We start from the raw sequence: 20540 nt of genomic DNA, 5'->3' as shown, positions 1-20540 counted from the left end.
ACTTTATTACATATCTATTTATCCATCCCTTTCTCTACCCGTCAATCCCTCTTATATTTTGAGGCATTTCAAAGCAAGTTGCAGGTATCAGTTCACCATATTATTAACTAAAGTTCAATATTTTTAATGCTTTTTTTAAAGGTAATCTGCTTGTGATTTTGAAATAGGCTGTGAGTACTGCTTTTCCCCCCTTGACCACAAAGATGGTCTTAATAAAATATTTTCCCTTCACATCTTCTATAGTCCACTGATTAAAAAACTGGAAAGTACAAATAAGAATAGTTTAAGAATGCCCACCTTTTCATTACTGCTATGAAATAATCCCCAACTGTAATATTTGCTAAGTGAAATATGATCTATAGCAGAGTTTCTCCACTTTGGCACTACTGACATTTAGGGCTGGGTAATTCTTTGCTGTGGGGTGCTGTCTTATGCATTGTAGGATGTTAAGCAGCATCCCTGGTCTCTACCTACCAAATGCCAGTAGCAGTCCATCCCTCCTCCCCAAGTTGTAAAAAAGCAAAAATGTCTCCAGATATTGATAAATGTCCTCGGGGGCGCAAAATCACCCCAGTTAAAAACCACTGATCTAGAGCCCCAATGGCCTAGTGGTTAAAGTTCGGTGTGCTCCACTTCAGTGGACCAGATTCAGTTCCCAGGCGTAGAACCACATCACTCGGCTGTTAGTGGCCATACCGTGGCAGCGGCTCACATTAAAAAAAAAAAAAAAGAAGAAGATTGCCAACAGATGTTAACTAGGGCAAATCTTCCTCAGCCAAAAACAAAACACTGATCTAGAGACATTAACCTGTGTACACAACATTTCCTTCCCAGGTCATTGAACTTCATTAGTAGGTCTTCTCATTCAGCTAAACATGTGTTCTTAGGAGAGAATGTTGTTCCAAAGTCAAAAGATGGAAGAATCAGTTTTTGCCCTTTACCATCAATTATCTCTGTGACCAAGTCTTTTAACTTCTGAGCTCAGGTTGTTTTTCATTTGTAAAATGGAAAAAAAAAAAAAAAAAAAAAAAAAAAACGACACACACACACCCTTTAAGAAGCCTTAAGGTGCTGGAGTTTCAGCATCATCCTGGGAATTCCATTCTTTCCTCTTATTTTTCCTTTTACTTCTTTTTGATTATGCTCTGTAGAGGGCAACTTGTTAGTACCTTTCAAAATTACAAAGGCATATTTCTTTCTTAAACAAACTTAATTTTGGAGTAATTTAGATTTATAGAAAAGGTACACAGGTAGTACAGAGTTCCTGCATACCCTTCACTCATCTTCCCGAGATGTTAACATCTCAAATAAGCATGGGACATTTATGAAAACTAAGGTTTTAATATTGGTACAATACTATTAACTCTACTACAGATTTTCTTTGGATTTCACCACTTTTTCCACTAATGCCCTTTTTTAAGAATACACCTTTAATTTTAGAATAATTTTAGACTTTCAGAAAAGTTGCAAAGATAGAATTGAGAGTTCCCAGATACACACCCACCCAGTTTCTCCTAATGTTAACATCATGTATTACCATGGGACATTTGTCAAAACTAAGAAACCAACATTGGTACATCATTATTAACTAAACTCTAGATTTTGTCGTTTTCTCTGTTCCAGGATCCAATCCAAGATACCACATTGCATTTAATCGTCATGTCTCCTTAGTCTTCTCAGATCTATGAGTTTGTCTTTTCTTGTTTTTCATAATCTTGACAATTTTGAACAGTCAGGTATTTTACAGAATGTCCCTCAATTTGGGCTTGTCTGATGTTTTCTCTGCATATTCCTTTTGACCCAGTAATTCCACTAATAAGAGTATATCTCATATAGACACTCCCACATGAAAAACGAGGGACATCTAAGGCTATTCACTGAAGCATTTTTTTTTTTTTAAATAGAAGTAGATGATTTCTTTTTTTTTTTTAATTTTATTTATTTATTTTTTTCCCCCAAAGCCCCAGTAGATAGTTGTATGTCATAGCTGCACATCCTTCTAGTTGCTGTATGTGGGACACGGCCTCAGCATGGCCGGAGAAGCGGTGCATCGGTGCGCGCCCGGGATCCGAACCCGGGCCGCCAGCAGCAGAGTGCGCACACTTAACTGCTAAGCCATGGGGCCGGCCCCACTGAAGCATTTTTGTAACAGCAGAACACTGGAAACAACCTAATGTCCATCAAAAATGAATTGGTTAAATTAATTATGGTATATCTATATAATGGAATACTTAAAAAATACTTTAAAAGCTATTTGAAAAGAAGACTGAGGAAGTTCTTTATGTATTAGTCTTTAAAATCTTTAAGAAATATTAAGGGGAAAAGCAAGGTGCAAAACTGCATGTATAATATGGTGTCAACTGTGTATAAAAGAAAGGGGGAGTTTTTTAATATATATATACATATATATATATTTGTATTACTTTGTAAATGAAATAGAAATGTTTTTAAAAATCTCCAAAAGAATAAACTAATAAGAGTAGTTATGTTATTGGTGAATAGGGGACAAGTGTACGAGGGAAACTTTTTACTATATACCTTTTATAGTTTATTTTTAACCATGTAAACCTACGATCTTTTCAAAAATGTAAATTTTAAAAAGATAATTGAGTCACCTTACAAAATTATAATGCAAAAGCAGACTAAAAAGCTAAAGACCCCTTTAAGCCCCACCCCTACCACCACCACTATCCCCACATCCCCCTCCATCCCCTACCCCAGATTCCGCCCCCCCAAGAGTAATGACAGTTAACAGGCTGGCATATATCCACCAGGTTATTTTCTTTATGTTTATAAGTAAAAAAATATATGCACAGAAGGAGGTTTTTGTTTTTAGAAAAATGGAATTATACACATCACTCTGAAGTTTGCTTTCTTCACTTAACATTTTATCATAGGTTTCTTTCTATGTCAGCACAAATGGCTTTAAACACATTTTTTAATGGCTTTACAGTAATCTGTAGTGTGACTATACCATAGTGTAACCAGCTCTACCAATGTGTTTTTAGTTCTAGACAAAGCTGCAATGAACATCCTAAATATTTAATGCACAGATGTAAGTATTTCAGTAGAAGAGATTCTGAACATTGCTTCTAGTTTTCTTAAAAATTTATTTGGGTGCAGAATAAGATTTTATTGGGAGAAAAAGGTTCTATTCTGAAAATGTCTGAAAAAGACATCACTGATTTTAAATGTGAACAAGGAGAGAGGATCCAAATAATTTTAATCAATAAACTCATTTACTAAAATTTCTTAAAATTATATAATATGAAAGGAAAATTTAAGGGCAAAATTATCATTAAATATATCTTATTCATCCTGTATCACTTTCTATTCTCAAATAAATTCCAGGCAGATAAAACATTTGAGTACAAAAGATGGAACTGTTAAAATATTAGAATTAAAGGGGCCGGCCCGGTGGCGCAAGCGGTTAAGTGCGCGCGCTCCGCTGCGGCGACCCGGGGTTCGCTGGTTCGGATCCCGGGCGCGCACCGACGCACTGCTTGGTAGGCCATGCTGTGGCGGCGTCCCATATAAAGTGGAGGAAGATGGGTACGGATGTTAGCCCAGGGCCGTCTTCCTCAGCAAAAAAAGAGGAGGATTGGCGGATGTTAGCTCAGGGCTGCTCTCCTCACAAAAAAAAAAAAAATATATTAGAATTAAAAAAAAACGGAAGGGGATTTTAAAAAATTTCACTTTAAAGGATATCAGAATGAGGATGGCCTAAATAACACAAAACCCAGAATCCACAAAATACTGATTAAATTTTTCCAGGATAAATCAATGTTTTTTTAAAAAACAGCTTTATTAAGGTATACATCACCTACCATAAAATTCACTCATTTTAAGTGTATGAGTCAATGATATTTATTAAATTTATAGAGTTGGGTATCCACCACTACCATCCAGTTTTAGAACACTTCCAATCACCCCAAAAAGATCCCTCTTGCCGTCTGCAGTTAATCACCATTCCCACCCCCAGGCAATCACTAATCTGCTTTCTGTCTCTATAGATTTATCTTTTCTGGACATTTCATATAGGCAGAATCATACAACATGTGGCCTTTTGTTTCTGGCTTCTTTCACTCAACATAATGTTTTCAAAGTTCAACCACATTGTAGCATGTATCAGTACTTCATTCCTATATATTGCTGAACATCCTTTTTTATCTAGTCACCATCTGACAGACATTGGATTATTTACAATTTTTGGCTATTATGAACAGTGCTGCTGAGAACATTAACATGGCAAGTCTTTGTGTAGATGAATGTCTTCATTTCTCTTGGGCAGATACGTACAAGTGGAATTGCTGGGTCGTATGCTAAGTTTATGTTTAACTTTTAAAGAAAATGTCAAACTGTTTTCCAAAGTGGCTGTACCATTTTACATGCACACCAGTAACATAAAAGGGTTCCTGTTTCTTCACTTCCTGGCCAATATGTGTCACTGTCTTCTTGATTATAGCCATTTGATTATAGTGGGTGTCAAACGTTATCTCACAGTGGTTTTGTTTTGTTTCTTTTTATTGCAGAGAAAGATTCACCCTGAGCTAAACTCTATTGCCAATCTTGCTCTTTTTTTTCCCTCCCCAAAGCCGAGTGCATGGTTGCATATCCTAGTTTTAAGTCCTTCTAGTTCTTCTATGTGAGCCACCGCCACAGCATGGCAACTGACAGACGGGTGGTGTGGTTTCGCGCCTGGGAAACAAACCCAGGCCGCCAAAGCGGTGAGAGCATCGAACTTTAACCACTAGGCCATCGGGGCTGGCTCAGTATCTCACTGTGGTTTTAACTTGCACTTCCCTAATGAATAACGATGTTAAGCAACACTTCATATGCTTATTTAGCCATCTGTTTATCTCTTTAGGGAAACAGTTATTCAAATATTTTGCCCATTTTAAAATTAAGACCAATTATATTTAATTATATAAAAATGAACATTTTCTGCATGGAAAAAAGTACTATAAACTAAGTCCAAAGATGAAAACAAACTGAGCAACAAAAGTTGTGCAAGACTTGTACAATGAAAACTACAAAACATCATTGAAAGAAATTAAAGAAGACCTAAAAATGGAAAGACATTCCATCTTCTGGTCCCAGAAGATTTAACATTGTTAGGATGGCACTACTCCCCAAGTTGATCTACATAAATAATGCAATCTCAATGAAAATTCCAGATATCTTTTTGCAGAAATTGACAAGATGATCCTAAAATTCATATGGAAATGCAAGAGAGCTGGAAAAGCTAGAATAATCTTGAGAAAGAACAGAGTAGAAGGACTCACACTTCCTAATTTCAAAACTTACTACAAAGCTACAGTAATTAAACAGTGTGGACAGAGAAGGACAGATACTGTATGATATCACTTATATGTGGAACCTAAAAAAGCTGAACTCAAAGACACAGAGAGGGCCGGCCCCGTGGCTTAGCGGTTAAGTGCATGCGCTCCGCTACTGGCGGCCCGGGCACGCACCGACGCACCGCTTCTCCGGCCATGCTGAGGCCGCGTCCCACATACAGCAACTAGAAGGATGTGCAACTATGACATACAACTATCTACTGGGGCTTTGCAGGGAAAAAAAGGAGGAGGATTGGCAATAGATGTTAGCTCAGGGCCAGTCTTCCTCAGCAAAAAGAGGAGGATTAGCATGGATGTTAGCTCAGGGCTGATCTTCCTCACAAAAGATAAAAAATAAAAAAATAAAAATAAAAAAAAGGACACAGAGAGTGGGAGAGTGGAATGGTGGTTGCTAGGGGCTCGAGGGTGGGAGAAATGGGGAGATGTTGGTGAAAGGGTACAAACTTCCAGTTAAGAGGAATAAATTCTGAAGATCTAATGTACAGCATGATGATTATAGTTAATAATACTGTATGATACACTTGAAAGTTGCTAAGAGAGTAAATCTTAAATGTTCTCACCACAAAAAAGAAATGATAATTATGTGATGTGATGGCTTATTAGCTAATGCTAGGGTGGTAATTATTTTGCAATATATAATTGTATCAAATCAACATGTTGTACACGTTAAACTTACACAATGTTATATGTCAATTATATCTCAATAAAGCTGGGGGAAGAAAAGACAATGTTGTACTGGAATAAGGATAGACATACAGATCAATGGAAGTTCAGAAACAAGAGTTCAGAAACAAACCCTCACATTTATAGTCAACTGATTTTTGACAAGGATGCCAAGATCACTCAGTGGGGAAAGAATAGTCTTTTCAACAAATGGTGCTAGGACAACTGAATATCCACTTGCAAAAGAGTGAAGTTGGACTCCTACCTCACACTGTATACAAAAATTAACTCAAAATGGATCACAGACATAAATTTAAGAGCTAAAACTATAAAACTCTTAGAAGAAAACATAGGAGTAAATCTTTGCGACCTTGGATTAGGCAATGCTTTCTTCAATATGATACTAAAAGCATAAGTGACAAAAGATAAAAATAGAGAAACTGGGTTTCATCAAAATTAAAACATCCATGCTTCCAAGGTCACCATTAAGAAAGTGAAAAGATAACCCACAGAACAGGAGAAAATAGTTGCAAATCATATATATGATAAGAGACTTGTATCCAGAATATATACAGAACTCTTACAACTCGACAATAAAAAGACAAATAACTCAGTTAAAAAATGGGCAAATGACCTGAATAGATATTTCTCCAAAGAAGGTATACAAATAGCTAATAAACACGTGAAAAGATGTTCAACATCATGTCATCAGGGAAATGCAAATCAAAACCAAACCAAGGTACCACTTCACAGCCACTAAGATGACTAAAAAAGACAGATGATAACAAGTGTTGGCATGGATATAGAAAAATTGGAACCCTGATACATTGTTGATGGTATTGTAAAATGTTGCAGCCATTTTGGAAAACTGACAGTTCCTCAAAATGTTAAGAGTTACCATATGACTATCAAGAGAATGGAAAACATATAAAAATTTGTACACAAATGTTCATAGTAGTATTATTCATAATAGCCAGAAAGTAGAATCAATCCATTTTATTGATCATCAGTCTATCAAGTGATGAATGGATAAACAAAAGGTAGTATAGCCATACAAAGGGCTATTATTTGGCTATAAAAGGGAATGAAGTTCTGATACGTGCTACAACATGGAAGAATAAAGCTTGAAATATTAGCTAAGTGAAGGAAGCCAGACACAAAAAGTCACACATTGTATGATTCCATTTAAATGAAATATCCAGAATAGGCAAATGCATAGACACAGAAAGTAGATCAGTGGTTACCCGGGGCTGGGGAGTCACTGCTAATGAGTATGAGGTTTCTATTTGGGGTGATAAAAGGTTGTACAATTCTGTGAATATACTAATATTACTGAATTGCTACAATTTAAAGGAGTGAATTTTATGTTATATGAATTATATGTCAATAAAGCTGTTATTAAAAATAGAGAAAAAATATTTGGAATGCAAATGCCAAACGGCTAATTTCCTAAAATGAGTTTTTACACATTAATAAGAAAAAGAAACAAACTCGCTAGAAAAATGGGCAAAGGACTTGAAAAGACAGCTTCCAAAAAAATGATTTTAAACGCCTGAAATTCATCCTTACAATAAGCAAGAGGCAAATTAAAACAAGACAATACTTTAGCAAAGTAACAAAAAGATAAATGTTATCACTGTGTTCATGAGGATGTGGAGAAACAAGCACTCTACATTGTTGGTAGGAGTATAACCTGCAACATCCTCTTTGAAGGAATGTAAATGAAATAAATGTAAAACACACACTTTCACTTTGCAATTCCACTTTTAAGACTTCATGAGTTATAGTCTCACATGTACACAAAGTATGTACAGGGGTACTCGATGCAAGGTTGTCCATAACTGTACCAGAATAGAAACGGTCTAAGAGCTGACTAAATAAATTACGGTGTAACCATACAATATGCTACTAGAAAGCCATTAAAAAGAATCAGACAGATCTATATGTATCGATAAGGAACAAATATCAAGATACTGTGGAGTGAAAAAAGCTGTAGTATTTCATGTATAATATGATAGTCTTGGTTTAAAAAACATAAAAGATAGGGGAGATATAGATAGATATGCGCGCGCACACACACAAACAATATTTCTATTGCCTCAGAAGAAGCGACTGGTGAAATAGAAAGTGGGAGGGAGACTTCCATTTCACTGTTTTGTACTATTTGAATTTTAAACATGTATCTAGTACTAGTATCACTTATTACAGACTCCATATTGAAAGCATATACAAACAAGTAACACCACTTGTAGAGAACCTGTATTTGAAACCTGTTATTTGACTCCTGCCTATAAAAATTACTCTTCTAGGCAAGTTCACAGCCTCCTCAGCAAGAGGGTGTAAAGAGACTGGTGCTGGAAGAGTTAACCCACGAAGGCTCCCTGGAACTGCTGGGTTTTCATCCAGGTACCATTTGCCTGTAGAGCTATAAATACAGTGTGTCGGATGCTGTTGAATGCTTGTGAAGTACAGTAAGTGAAGAGAACGAATGATCACCATGAATAAAATTTGCTAGCGTTTATTGAGCACACTCCACGTTAAGCCCTTCCCACGCATTTACTCATGTACTGCTCACCACGATCCTGTGAAACAGGTACTATTTTACCCATCTTAGAGATGCAGAAACTGGCTCAGTGAAAGCAGAGATCTGATGGCTATCTCACAGCCACCAGATATCTAACCTGAGTTTGGAATCTACTAGATTCCTTGTTAAGCCACAGAGGGAGACGAAGGGGCAGGCCTAGAAGCCAGGACTCCTGAGTCCTGGCCCAGGGTGCTTCCACTAGCCCCGCGCTGTCTCGGAACAGCGGAGAAGGGCCACAACAGCCCTGCTCGCAAGCGTCCCGCCACCGGGCTTGCGGAACGCGCACTTCCCACCCCGCTTCTGGGCTCCGCCCCGCCGCCCCCCTGGAAGCACCACCGAGGACCTGCTTCCCGGCATCCTCCCCGCGCGCCCGCTCACTTCCGGTCCTAAGTAGGCCCAAGCAGAAGCATCACCTGGCCGGCACCCAGCTGCTTGGACATGCTCTCCGCCGGGAGTCCCAACTCTATGCGCTTGTCCTACTGCCGCCCCCACCCTCTGTCGACACGGCCCCCTTACCTGCCTTGCGCCCCCCCGCAGCCCTAGGGCCCCACGCTGATGACCGCCCTCACCTCCTCTCTCTTCGCCTGCCGCGGCCTTTTACAAACGAGGCCAAACTGTTCGCTGTAACAACAGCCGCTATTGGTCGGGGCCGCCCACGCGCGGCGAGTGCCCGCCCACCTTAGCTCGCGTAGTCTGCCGTGAGTTGTAGTTTCCTCTTCCTGGAGGCCGCTGAGAATTGCTGCGGAATCAGGTTGTGGAGTCTGCGCTTCCTTGGTGGCTGTAAGGCTCAGGTTCTTCCTTGGGGCTGGAGTGCTTCTGGCCCACCCTGCTGGTCCGGAAGGCGGCGACGCGGCACTAGGGCCGGTCAGGACTGCTTCAAAGCCTGGGAGAGTCCTATTTCTGAGCGTTCCATTGGTAATCGATGCAAAAATCGCCTGAGATTTTTCTATGGTGTTAGCAGATGTCGGCTGCTATTTAGCTTTTTGTCAAGGGAGGTCTTGTCCACCAAAGTATTTGCTGTTTCTGTCACTTGTGTGATTATATCAAGTTATCTTTTTCTCCTTTAACTACACTCTGACTTGTAACTTGAACGTTTTCCCTTATAATAAGTTGAAATCGGCTTCATATGTGTCCTAGTTTGGGTCTTTGGAATTGTTGGGGCCCAGGGCAGGCAACCCCAAAATATCCCACCGTAGCATATTGATTATTTTGAATTAAAGTTACTTGAGAAGCAAAAAGGGCATTCTCACTCTCCTGTCTCGGTTCCCTCTGAAAGCAGGAAATAAATCTCCCATGTGAAAGGTGCTCACTAGAGCTAGGGGATTCCAGGCTGAGAAGCCTGCATAAACAAACTTTGCTAATTTACTACCTCAAGCCTAAACTCTGCTTAAATTCCTAACTAATTACCTACCCCAAAGTTAAGTTTCTTTGTCCTGTTAATTCTTCACAAATTTATTGTTTCTTTGTGTAGAAGATATATATACTGCCTACTTTATTCACTCTCCATCGTTTCTTTATGATCTCCAATACGTATGTATTAAACTGGGTTCTTCTGTTAAATCTAGTCTTGTGTCAATTTTATTATAGTCCAGCCATAAGAACACAAGAAAGGAAGAAAGGGGATTTTCCCCCTCCTCGACAATCTAAATGCTCTTTGATCATGATCAAAGCAAGCTCCTGAGCCCAGTGTGTTAAGGGTGAGGCGTGTGTGTATGTGTGTGTGTGTGTTGGAAAACTCTGGAATGAGATTTCTGTACCTTTGGCTCTGGTTCTGCTGCTTACTAGAGGTGGCGCTGTGGGCAGACTGCCTGAGTCTTCTCAACTATTAATAAGAGAAATGGTCCTTTCCAAGATTAAGGTGTGTAATATTGTTTCTTAAATTGGAGGTAGGGAGAGAATGGCACACTTTTTCCAGGAGACTTTCTAATTTTGTCTTTCCATTTTGATTATAAGTTTTTAAAATGATCATCAGTATATCCTGGATCATCTGGATGATCACCTTCTAACAAGACTGTGGGGTTTCAATGCTTCGTTGTGTTTATGATTGTATTGGTCCCAAGTGATTATCTGTAGCAGTTGTTCTCAACTGGGAGGGCTGCTACTGGCATCTAGCAAGAAGACCCCATGGATATCGTTAAAAATCCTACAGTGCACGGGAGAGCCCTCACAACAAAGAATTATCTGGCCCAAAATGTCAGTAGTGCCAAAGCTGAGAGACCCTGTTGTAAAGACAGAGTGTTTGACGTTTTTTCAATGGAATTGCCTGAATGCATCCTAAGAGATCTGTGGGTTTTAAGGTGAGCCATTATATGGTCCAGTCAGGAAGGCAGCTATCAAGCCACCCCATTCTGAAAGAGGTTTCTGTCTTCCAAGCCAAACACTGAGGGTTTTTCCATTCCTTCTTCAAAGAAGGGCCTTTGAAGAAGCTTTGCCATCATAGAAGTCCTTTCTGAGCCCTCTTCTCATAAACAGAATTCTCAGAATTGCATAATATTCTCAAATTATGGTTTGACACAGTAAGCCTTCCTTCTCTATTCTCTGAACATCATGATTTCAGCCTTGAGGTGGATTTCTGTTGTGATGCCTGAGTCAAGCTATTAATTCAGTGAGCCTCCCTGGCATCATGATATATTGTAATAGTATAATTGTTATGGAAATATATATATATAATTATTAAGGAAATATACAAGGAAAGCAAAATGTTAGAGAAGTGCTATTTTAAAACTTCCAACTATGTGGCAAACCAGAATCTGAGAAATAATAATAGTGACTGCTTATCACTTATCAAGCCCTTAACAATGTTGCCTGCTCTGTGCTAAATGCTTCCTGTCTTGATCTCATTTAAGCCTCATAACAACCAGAATTTCTATGAAACAAACCAAAAAAATAGCATATCATGTTTTCTGATCATAAAGAAATTTAGAAATCAATAACAAAAACGTGAAAATCCTGAAACACATACAATTATGGTATGTTAATTTTCAGTATGTTAATTTTTTTACTCTGCCATTTTACTGAATTCTCTCATTGTTTTTAAAGTTTTTTCTAATTGTCATAGGTTCAGAATATTAATTAATATGGTAATAGTGGATAATCTTGTCTTCCTGACCTTAAGGAGAATGTTTCTAGGGTTTTCCCATTTGCACGAGGCTAGCTTTTACTCTAATTATATTTAGAAGAAAGCTATCTAAGTTCAAAAGTATTGTTTTCAAACCTTCCTCTATTACTTTCAAAGATAAATGCTACACTTTTTCTGCAACTTGCTTTTTTTACTTAATATATAATATACCATGGTTCTATTTCGAAGTGAGTACCTGTAGCTGTACCTCATTCTGGTCAGTGACTGTCAGGTATTTTGTGCAGCTGTATTAATCAAGATAGGCTAGACTCTAGCAGTGACAAACAACCCTCAAATCTATGTGGCTTAAAACAACATGCCTCCTTGTTTAGGGTCAACAACCTTACATCAGCTGAGGACTGGCCTGCATTGTTATCTTCCTCTCTTCAGCACCCAGGCTGGCAGAATACCCACCATCTGAAACACTGCTGGCAACCATGGCAAAGACATACAAGACTTGTAGAGTTTCTGCCCAGAAATATCCCAGGTCACTTTCACTCATTTTTTTGGACAAAGCAAGTCATATGGTCAAGCCTGAGTTTAACAGTCTGGAGAGATAAAATCCTCTCACAATGAATAGTCTAGCTTAATGGATAACCTGTCTCAATTTGTGTGAGATGCTCAGATTTCTGTGAATCAGACTCCCAACAGATGCCATCATGTTATTCATTAGTGAAGTTGGCTTATGATTTTTCCTTTCTCCTACTCTTCTTGTCTGTTTTGGTTTCAAGGCTTCCAGTCCTCGTAAAATAAGTTTGAGATTATGCTTACCTATTCTCAGGAAGAGTTTGTATGGTTTTATTGATTCATTCATTCATTGTAGAGTGTTTCATAGAGCTCACTTCTAAAGCTATTTGTGCCTGCTTTTTGGGAAGTGGTGGTGGTGTTTTTGTTGTGCAGATTTTTAACTACTGCTTTGAATTCTTTGATGGTTATGAGACCATTGAGGTCTTCTATTTCTTCTTGAGACAGTTTTTTAGTTATTTTTTTCTCCCTAAGAAATTGTTCATTTTGTCTGTTTTCAAATATTAGCATATTGTTCTTGGTATTATCTTTTTTAAAAAATTAATAAACTTTGTTTTTTAGAGCAGTTTTAGGTTCACATCAAAATTGAACAGAAAGTACAGACAGTGCCCCGGTACTCACTATCCCCACACACAACCTTTCTCATTATTGACATCCTGCACTGCAGTGGGACATTTGTTACAGTTGATGAACCTACACTGACCCATCATTATCACATAAAGTACACAGTTTACATTAGGGTTCACTCTTGGTGGTGTATATTCTTTGGGTTTTGAAAAATGTATAGTAACATGTATCCATTATAGTATCATACAGAATAGTTTCACTGCCCTAAAAATCCTGTGCTCTGCCTATTCATCCCTCTCTCCTCCCTAGCTCCTGGCAACCATTGATCCTTTTACTGTCTCCCTAGTTTTGTCTTTTCCAGAATGTCATATACTTGGAATCATAGTCTGTAGCCTTTTCAGGTTGGCTTCTTTCACTTAGTAATATGCATTTAAGTTTCCTCCTCATTATCTCTTAAAATCTTGACTCTATCTATAGTGAAAGGCCCCCTTTTATTCCTAATTTTTTTTGTTCTTTCTCTTTTTTCTTGATCAATTTCACCATGATGTTATGTATTTTATGAATCTTTTCAAAAGAACAAACTTTTTGGCTTGTTTGAGCTAGTTTATTATATCTTTGCTTTCAACAGTATTAATTTTTGCTCCTATCTTTATTATTTCCTTCCTTATTGTTCTTTTTCTAACTTCTTAGGACACAGAGGTCATTAATTTTTAGCCCTTCTTTTCTAATATAAGCATTTAAGGTTAAACATTATTTTTCAAGGTGCCATTTTACCTGCATTCCACAAGTTTTGGTATGTAGTATTTTTATTTTCTTTAAATTTTAAATATTTAAAAATTTTCACTATGGTACTTCTTTGGCCCATAAGTTATTTACACGTGTTTTGGAATTTCTACAAATTTTTGTTATTGATTTCTAACCTAACTTTTTTATGGTCAGAAAACATGGTAAGCTACTTTTTTTTTTTTTTGTCTGATGGAAACTCTGCTTTATCTATCTGTTAATATACAAATAATAGCTCCTGATATTTAAAGGCATTTTCAGTAAAAAAGAATTTGTGTGCTATTTGCACATTATAGCAAATACTCAGTTCTTTGATTTTTGACAACTGGCAACAATTATCCTTCAGCTTCCCTCACCTTTACCTATAGTCTTTTTAAACCAATATTTTCTTAAGTATTCTATGTGTGCTTGAGAAAAGGTGTGTATTTTGTTTGCTATTAATTTGGCTACATCAGCTTTGTTTATGGTTTCCTGGTATAGATTTTTCTGTGTACTTTTGTTTTATTTCTTTTTGTTTTGTGAGGAAGATCAGCTCTGAGCTAACATCCATGCCAATCCTCCTCTTTTTTGCTGAGGAAGACTGGCCCTGGGCTAACATCCGTGTCCATCTTCCTCTACTTTATGTGGGACACCACCACAGCATGGCTTGAGAAGCAGTGCATCGGTGCACGCCCGGGATCCAAAGCCAGGCCGCAAGCAGCGGAGTGCACGCACTTAACCGCTACGCCACGGGGCCGGCCCCTGTGTACTTGTGTTTTAGATGTTACTTACAAGCAGCACATCTATCTAGATTTTAAAAATCCCATCAATGTTTTTAAACTCGTTAGCTTAAATATAAGCTATAGATATTAGATATATTGTGCTTACCAATCTATTTGGAATTATTTCTACCACCTAATTTTATGATTTGTTTGTCTGGCTTTCTCTGTATTTCTTTTCTTTCTGCATTCTTTTGGATTTCTTTTATTATTGCCTCTTCTCTTTTATCCTCTATTTCTATTCTTTTAGTGGCAGTCCTTTACATTTTAACTCAAGACCAAAGTTAATATCTCTGCCATTCTTTCTGAAGAATACAATGATCTTAGAACATTTTAATCACTTCTCCTGTCATATATGTTATTGTTGTCCAGTGTTTTAGTTCTCTCTTAGAAAAAGGCATTATTTGGGGCCGGCCCCATGGCTTAGTGGTTAAGTGCACGCACTCCGCTACTGGCGGCCCGGGGTTCGGATCCCGGGCACGCACCAACGCACCACTTGTCCAGCCATGCTGAGGCCGTGTCCCACATAAAGCAACTAGAGGGATGTGCAACTATGACATATACCTATCTACTGGGGCGTTGTGGGTGGGGAAGGAGGAGGATTAGCAATAGATGTTAGCTCAGGGCCGGTCTTCCTCAGCAAAAAGAAGAGGATTGGCATGGATGTTTGCTCAGGGCTGATCTTCCTCACCAAAAAGGTATTATTGTTTTATACAGTCAGTATTTATTTAGATTAAATTACATATGTACAAATTTCTTTGCCTATCATTTCTTTTTGCAGCTCAGACGTTTGTTCTGGGATTTTCTTCTTCCTGAAATATACACTTTAGAATTTCATTTAGTATAGGGTTTATTGTTGAAATTCTCTTGGCTTTTCTTTTTCTATTTCATCTTCATTCTTGTTTTAGGTTGGTTGTTCCTCTCAGCACATTGAAGATATTATCCTCCGAATTCTGGCCTATCACCTTCCTACTGACACATCTGCTGTCAATCTAATTGTCATATCACTATAGTAGTCTTTTTTCCCCTCTGCCACTTTTAAGATCTTCTCTTTGTCTACCTACAAGTCCATATTTGACTACGTAGGTAAGCATGGACTTCATTTTATTTATCCTTCTTGGGATTCATTGTGATTTTTGAATCTGAGAATTCCTACCTTTCAACAATTCTGAAAAATTCTTAGCCATTATCTCTTCGAATATTGCCCATCCCAAGCTGTTTTCTCTCTTTATGGAACTTGTTTCAGTATATTTTAGATTTCTCATTCTGTTCTCCACGCTCTCTTCGTACTTTCTACCCTCTGTCTCTCTGTACCATTCCGACTTACAGGTTTCATCAGCTGTATCTAATTTGGTTGTTTGGTCAGTTCATTGAATTTTTCATTTTAGCTATTGTATTTTTAATTTCTAGATTCTATTAGTTTCTTTTAAAATTCTCCCTCATCATTTGATAGTCACTTCTTCCTTGCTCATATTTTTATTGCATCTATTTTTTTTTTTTTTTTGAGGAAGATCAGCCCTGAGCTAACATCCATGCTAATCCTCCTTTTTGCTGAGGAAGACCGGCTCTGAGCTAACATCTATTGCCAATCCTCCTCCTTTGTTTCCCCAAAGCCCCACTAGATAGTTGTATGTCATAGTTGCACATCCTTCTAGTTGCTGTATGTGGGGCACGGCCTAAGCATGGCCGGAGAAGCGGTGTGTCGGTGCGTGCCCGGGATCGGAAGCCAGGCCGCCAGTAGCGGAGCGCGTGCACTTAACCGCTAAGCCACGGGGCCGGCCCCGCATCTATTATTTTTAAAGACATATGAAATATAGTTATTACATCTTCAATAATGATAACATCTGAAGTCCCTGGAGGTCAGATTCTGCTGTTCTTTGTTTCTGTTGAATCCCTCGTAGGGTCCTGTTTCCTCATGTGTTTGATAGTTTTTTATTGTGAGCTCCCAGTTGATGACTTTAATCAGAGGTAATCCTGAGGTTACGTTGTTCCAGAGAGGATTTGTGAATATCCAAACTACATAGGAGATTCCTACTAACTGATAAAAAGAATCAAACCATCTAATCAAGAAATGGACAAAGAACACGAACAGACATGTCATAGGAAAGAAATACAAACACCCAATTATCATAGAAAAAAATGATTAACTTTACTTGCAATCAGGGAAATATAATTAAAGATCATTTTACATGCATCAGTTTGGCAAAAATAAAAGCTTAGTGACAATCAGCATTAGTGAAGGTAGAGAGAAATGAGTGCTTTCTGACATGATTGGTTGGAGTGTAAAACGGTACAGCCTTTTAAGAGGCAATTTGAAGATACAGAATACAATTTTTCCAGTTCACATTTCTTTAACCCATCCTTCAACTTCTAAGTATCCTAGAGAAATAGTATACATATGCACAAAAACTATTCTTTACCTGTAGTTCCAATTTACTTTTTATATAAAAAGGAGGTGAATGTCTTCTGTTTTGTATTTCCAAATGGTTGAATGGTGGGGTTGTTTTCAGGGTGGTCCTTTCCTTTTGTTGTTTATTGTTTATTGTATTGAGATTTAAAAAATTTATTGCTTCTTTAAACCCATCTCCCCTCTCTTCTCTTCTTCCTTCTCTCTACAGCCAAATGACCTGGGAAGGCAGTCTGCACTAGCTAACTGTCCTCACCTCCGAATCCTTAACCCACTGTAGTCCACTTTCTGCTCCCACTACTTCACTGAAAAGGCTCACTTTAAGGTCACCAATTACTTCCTTATTGTAAATTCAGTGGACGTTTTTTTCACAACTTCTTGTATTTTTCCTCTCTGCAGTATTTGACACTCGTGACTACTTCTATTTCCTTGAATTTTTTCCTCTTTGATTTCTGCGACATCACAGACCCTTGGTATTTCGCCCACCTGTCAGGCAGCTCTTTCTCCTTCTCCTTTGCAAGCTTCTCTGCCAATGCCCCCTTAAACACTGAAGGACCTGAGTTCTGTCCTCAGGCCTCTTCTCACTCTAGTGTCTCCCTGGGTGATGTCCACTCCATGGGTTGAATTAGAAATGCTGGTGACTTCCATCTCTATATCCAGCCTGGATCTCCCTTCTAAATTCCTTATCGTTACCTACTGGATATTTCTACCTGAATGTCACACATAGCCAAGCTCCGCATTTTGAAAGATGGCACTCATTAGCTTTCACTTCTTGCGCTCTTAACTAGCTTCCATCCTTCTCACCCACAGACTGCTCCTCTAACTTTTCCCCACCACCCATCTAATTGCTCAAGCCAGGAGCCTGGAAGACAGCCTGACTAAACACAAATTAGATCAACGGCTCCCTAGGACCTTTAAGATAAAAAAATTCAAGTTACTTGGCATGGCATAAAGAATTGGCTGTGTTTTGGTCCTTCACGTTTAGCTCTCATCACCTTACACCCAGTACTCTAGCTGGCAGTCAGCACATGGCAGAAAGCCATCTGGGCAAAAACCAGATTGAGATAACCATTCATTCATTAACTGATTAACTCAACATTTATTGAGCACCTCTTATTTCCCAGGTACTGGATACATACAGCATTGACGAAAACAGTCACCAGCTTTTAGTTTAGTGGGGAACAGGTTTTAAAGATATAATCACACAAATATATAATTAAAAATTATGAGAAATGCTATAAGGAAAGTATAAGATGGTTTGAGAGGCTACTAATTTAGATTGTTGGATAAGAAAGGAGGGCCTTTTAGAGTAAGTGATATTTAAATGGAGACTTGAAGACAAAGAGCAGGCAAAAGGTGTTCAAGTGGAAGGCCCTGCGATGGGAATCTCTGTCCCCAATCCACCTTGCTTTGTGAAACATTTCTCCTTTGCCAGTTGGCTCAGTGTTACTATTTGTCAATAGAGGGCACTGGGGGAACAATGCATAGCGGCAGGAAGGCACTTCCCTTATGGGTTCTGGATCTCTTCTCTTTTTATTCAGTGGATCAGTGTACAGAAGACCCGTGACACTCCCCTCAGTGGTCCTTGGGACCTGCCCCAGCTGCACCTCAGCCCACACTCTCCCCACCTCCAGCTATTTCCATGGCACCTTTGACTGCATTAGTCTGCAGCTGTCTCTAGGACTGACAGATAAAATACAGGATGCCCAGTTAAATTTGAATTTCAGTTAAACAATAATTAATTTTTAATATAAGTATGTTCTATGCAATGCTTGGATTGTTTTTATTTGCTAAATCTGGCAACTCTAGCTGTCTCCCCCACTGGTGGACCATTTCTAGTCCGCCCAGGCTCTTTGGCAATGGTAGGTGGCTTCTATGGACCAGCTCTGGCCCTGTCATGTTTCTTCAGCAGGCCACATGTTCCTGTGGTAATCAAGCCCTCTTTGAAGAGGTCAGAATCTCACTCAGGGCTCTCCTAAACCCTTAGTTCCTTCATTTTCCACTCTGTCTATAAGCAGTAGACACCTTTTTTTTTTTGCACCTGCAACTTCTGGATCCCTTTGAGTCCTTGTTTTACCCCTTTTGGTAGTGAACCACCTTTTACTATTTAACAACTACTCATGTTAAAATTTCCCTTTTCCAATTTTCCTGTTGGTCTCTGTCTCCTGACTGGACCCTGACAGATATAAAGTGTTTACTTACTCAAGAAATGGAAAGATGAGTGTGGAGTGGAAGGGCTTACGGGAGAGTGAATGGCTTGCTGTGAAGTTGGATAAGTAAAGACTGCACTTTAGAAGGCACTGCAGACCATATTAAAGATTTTAGATTACATCCTAAATGCAATTTGAAGCAAAGAAAGACTTTCAAGCAGGGGAGAGCCATGATCAAATTAACATGTTTAAAAGATTCCTTGGGCTTCTGATTCTGGTAGAAACATTAGCAGCCTAGTTCTGGATCTTTCCACTTCTCCTTCTAGAAACCACTAGAGAGCAACAAGGAAAACATATGACCACTGACCCCCACAAACAATATCTTAAGTGAAACTAGGGAGACAGAGAAAATGTACAAATTCCACACTGAGTGGAAGTGTGGTACTGGATGGGAGGCCAACAGAGTGCAGTGGGGGAAGAACAGGGAGTGAGGAGGGGGATGGTGGTGGCAGATCTCAGAAATCACCAGCAAATATTCCCTCTGAGAAGAAAGCCAAACCCTGAGTGGAGCCTGCCATGAGAAGGACTGAACAAGTGTGTGAGTGCTGGGTGAGGCAGGGAAGGAAGGTGTGAGAAGTGCCCAGTGGTTCTAGGGGTCACATCTTTCAGAAAGCAAGTTAGGGGATCTTCTTGAAAGACAGGAGCTAGGTCCCTTAATGTAGCAGATTAAGGAACCAAGGGACTCAGAGCTGGCAGGGAACTCCTTCTGAACAAAGTCACATTCCAAGAGACAGAATCCATGCTACACTTTTAAACAGACAATTAATTCACTGTAGCCAGAGAGAGATCAGAAACCTGAACAGGGTCCCTCCCCTTCATCTTCCTGCTGGTACTTGGTCTAGGAAAATCCAACTGTTTCAAATATGAATAAATAGAAATGAATAAGCATGGCATTTGTACAATGACACTCTAATTAAAAATATGAGACAGTAGCAAAACTTACCTAGTTTCCCTGGAGAAAACTCACAAGAAAAATGTTTCCACAAAGCAGTTGAAAATAATACACCAACATTTCAACATGAATTTTACAAATCTAATGAAGCAAATGCAGCTAAGAAATACAAGAATTCAGGGAATAGATGTCCCTAAAGTGAAACAGAAACTGGTAGAACTTAGGAAACAGAAAAACACAAGACCATCTCAGAAATGAAGACTAAATTAAAAGAAAGACAAGCAAGTCTGGATACCACAGGAAGCATGTTAAGGAACAGAGATTAGAAATGAGAAATGTCAACAAAAAGACAAAAAGAATTAAGAACAAATCATAGAAACAGATGATAGGCAGAGGAGATCCAACATACAACTGGAGTTGCCCAAGGAAACCAAAGCAGGGGAATAGTGCAAATATTTATGAATATAATTCAGGAAAACTTCTCTAATACTATGTTAGTGCATGTACTTGGCTCAGGAAAGGAACGTTTCCTTTCTCTTACAATGCTTTTCCTGACAATTGCCTCTTTCCATTTGCCTGATTTTCTTCCAGCATTTGTCTTCTCACATCCTTTATAGTTCTGTAAAATGTCTCCCTATACACTTATCTACATAGCCCAACCTGTCAGATAATC

At 38.7% G+C, this 20540-nt stretch overlaps 1 protein-coding gene across 3 annotated transcripts in view; it reads right to left on the bottom strand.

Annotated features, from left to right (window-relative positions):
- Nucleotides 1-9254, bottom strand: part of C12H2orf42 (chromosome 12 C2orf42 homolog) — a 38324-nt gene extending 29070 nt beyond the window's left edge. The window contains exon 1 of one of the 3 annotated variants that reach the window (XM_058551022.1): nt 9177-9254. The gene's annotated coding sequence lies outside the window, so the exon portion shown is untranslated. Of the gene's footprint in view, nt 1-1050; nt 1919-9123; nt 9146-9176 lie in introns of those variants that run through there. The other 2 variants (XM_058551024.1, XM_058551023.1) reach the window with 2 other exon arrangements.
- Nucleotides 9255-20540: the final 11286 nt, after the last annotated feature.

This window comes from Diceros bicornis, chromosome 12 (genome assembly GCF_020826845.1).
Source record: "Diceros bicornis minor isolate mBicDic1 chromosome 12, mDicBic1.mat.cur, whole genome shotgun sequence".
In the NCBI taxonomy this organism is placed as follows: domain Eukaryota; kingdom Metazoa; phylum Chordata; class Mammalia; order Perissodactyla; family Rhinocerotidae; genus Diceros; species Diceros bicornis.
Note: the sequence above shows the minus strand (reverse complement) of the source record. Positions and strands in the feature narration are given on the sequence as shown.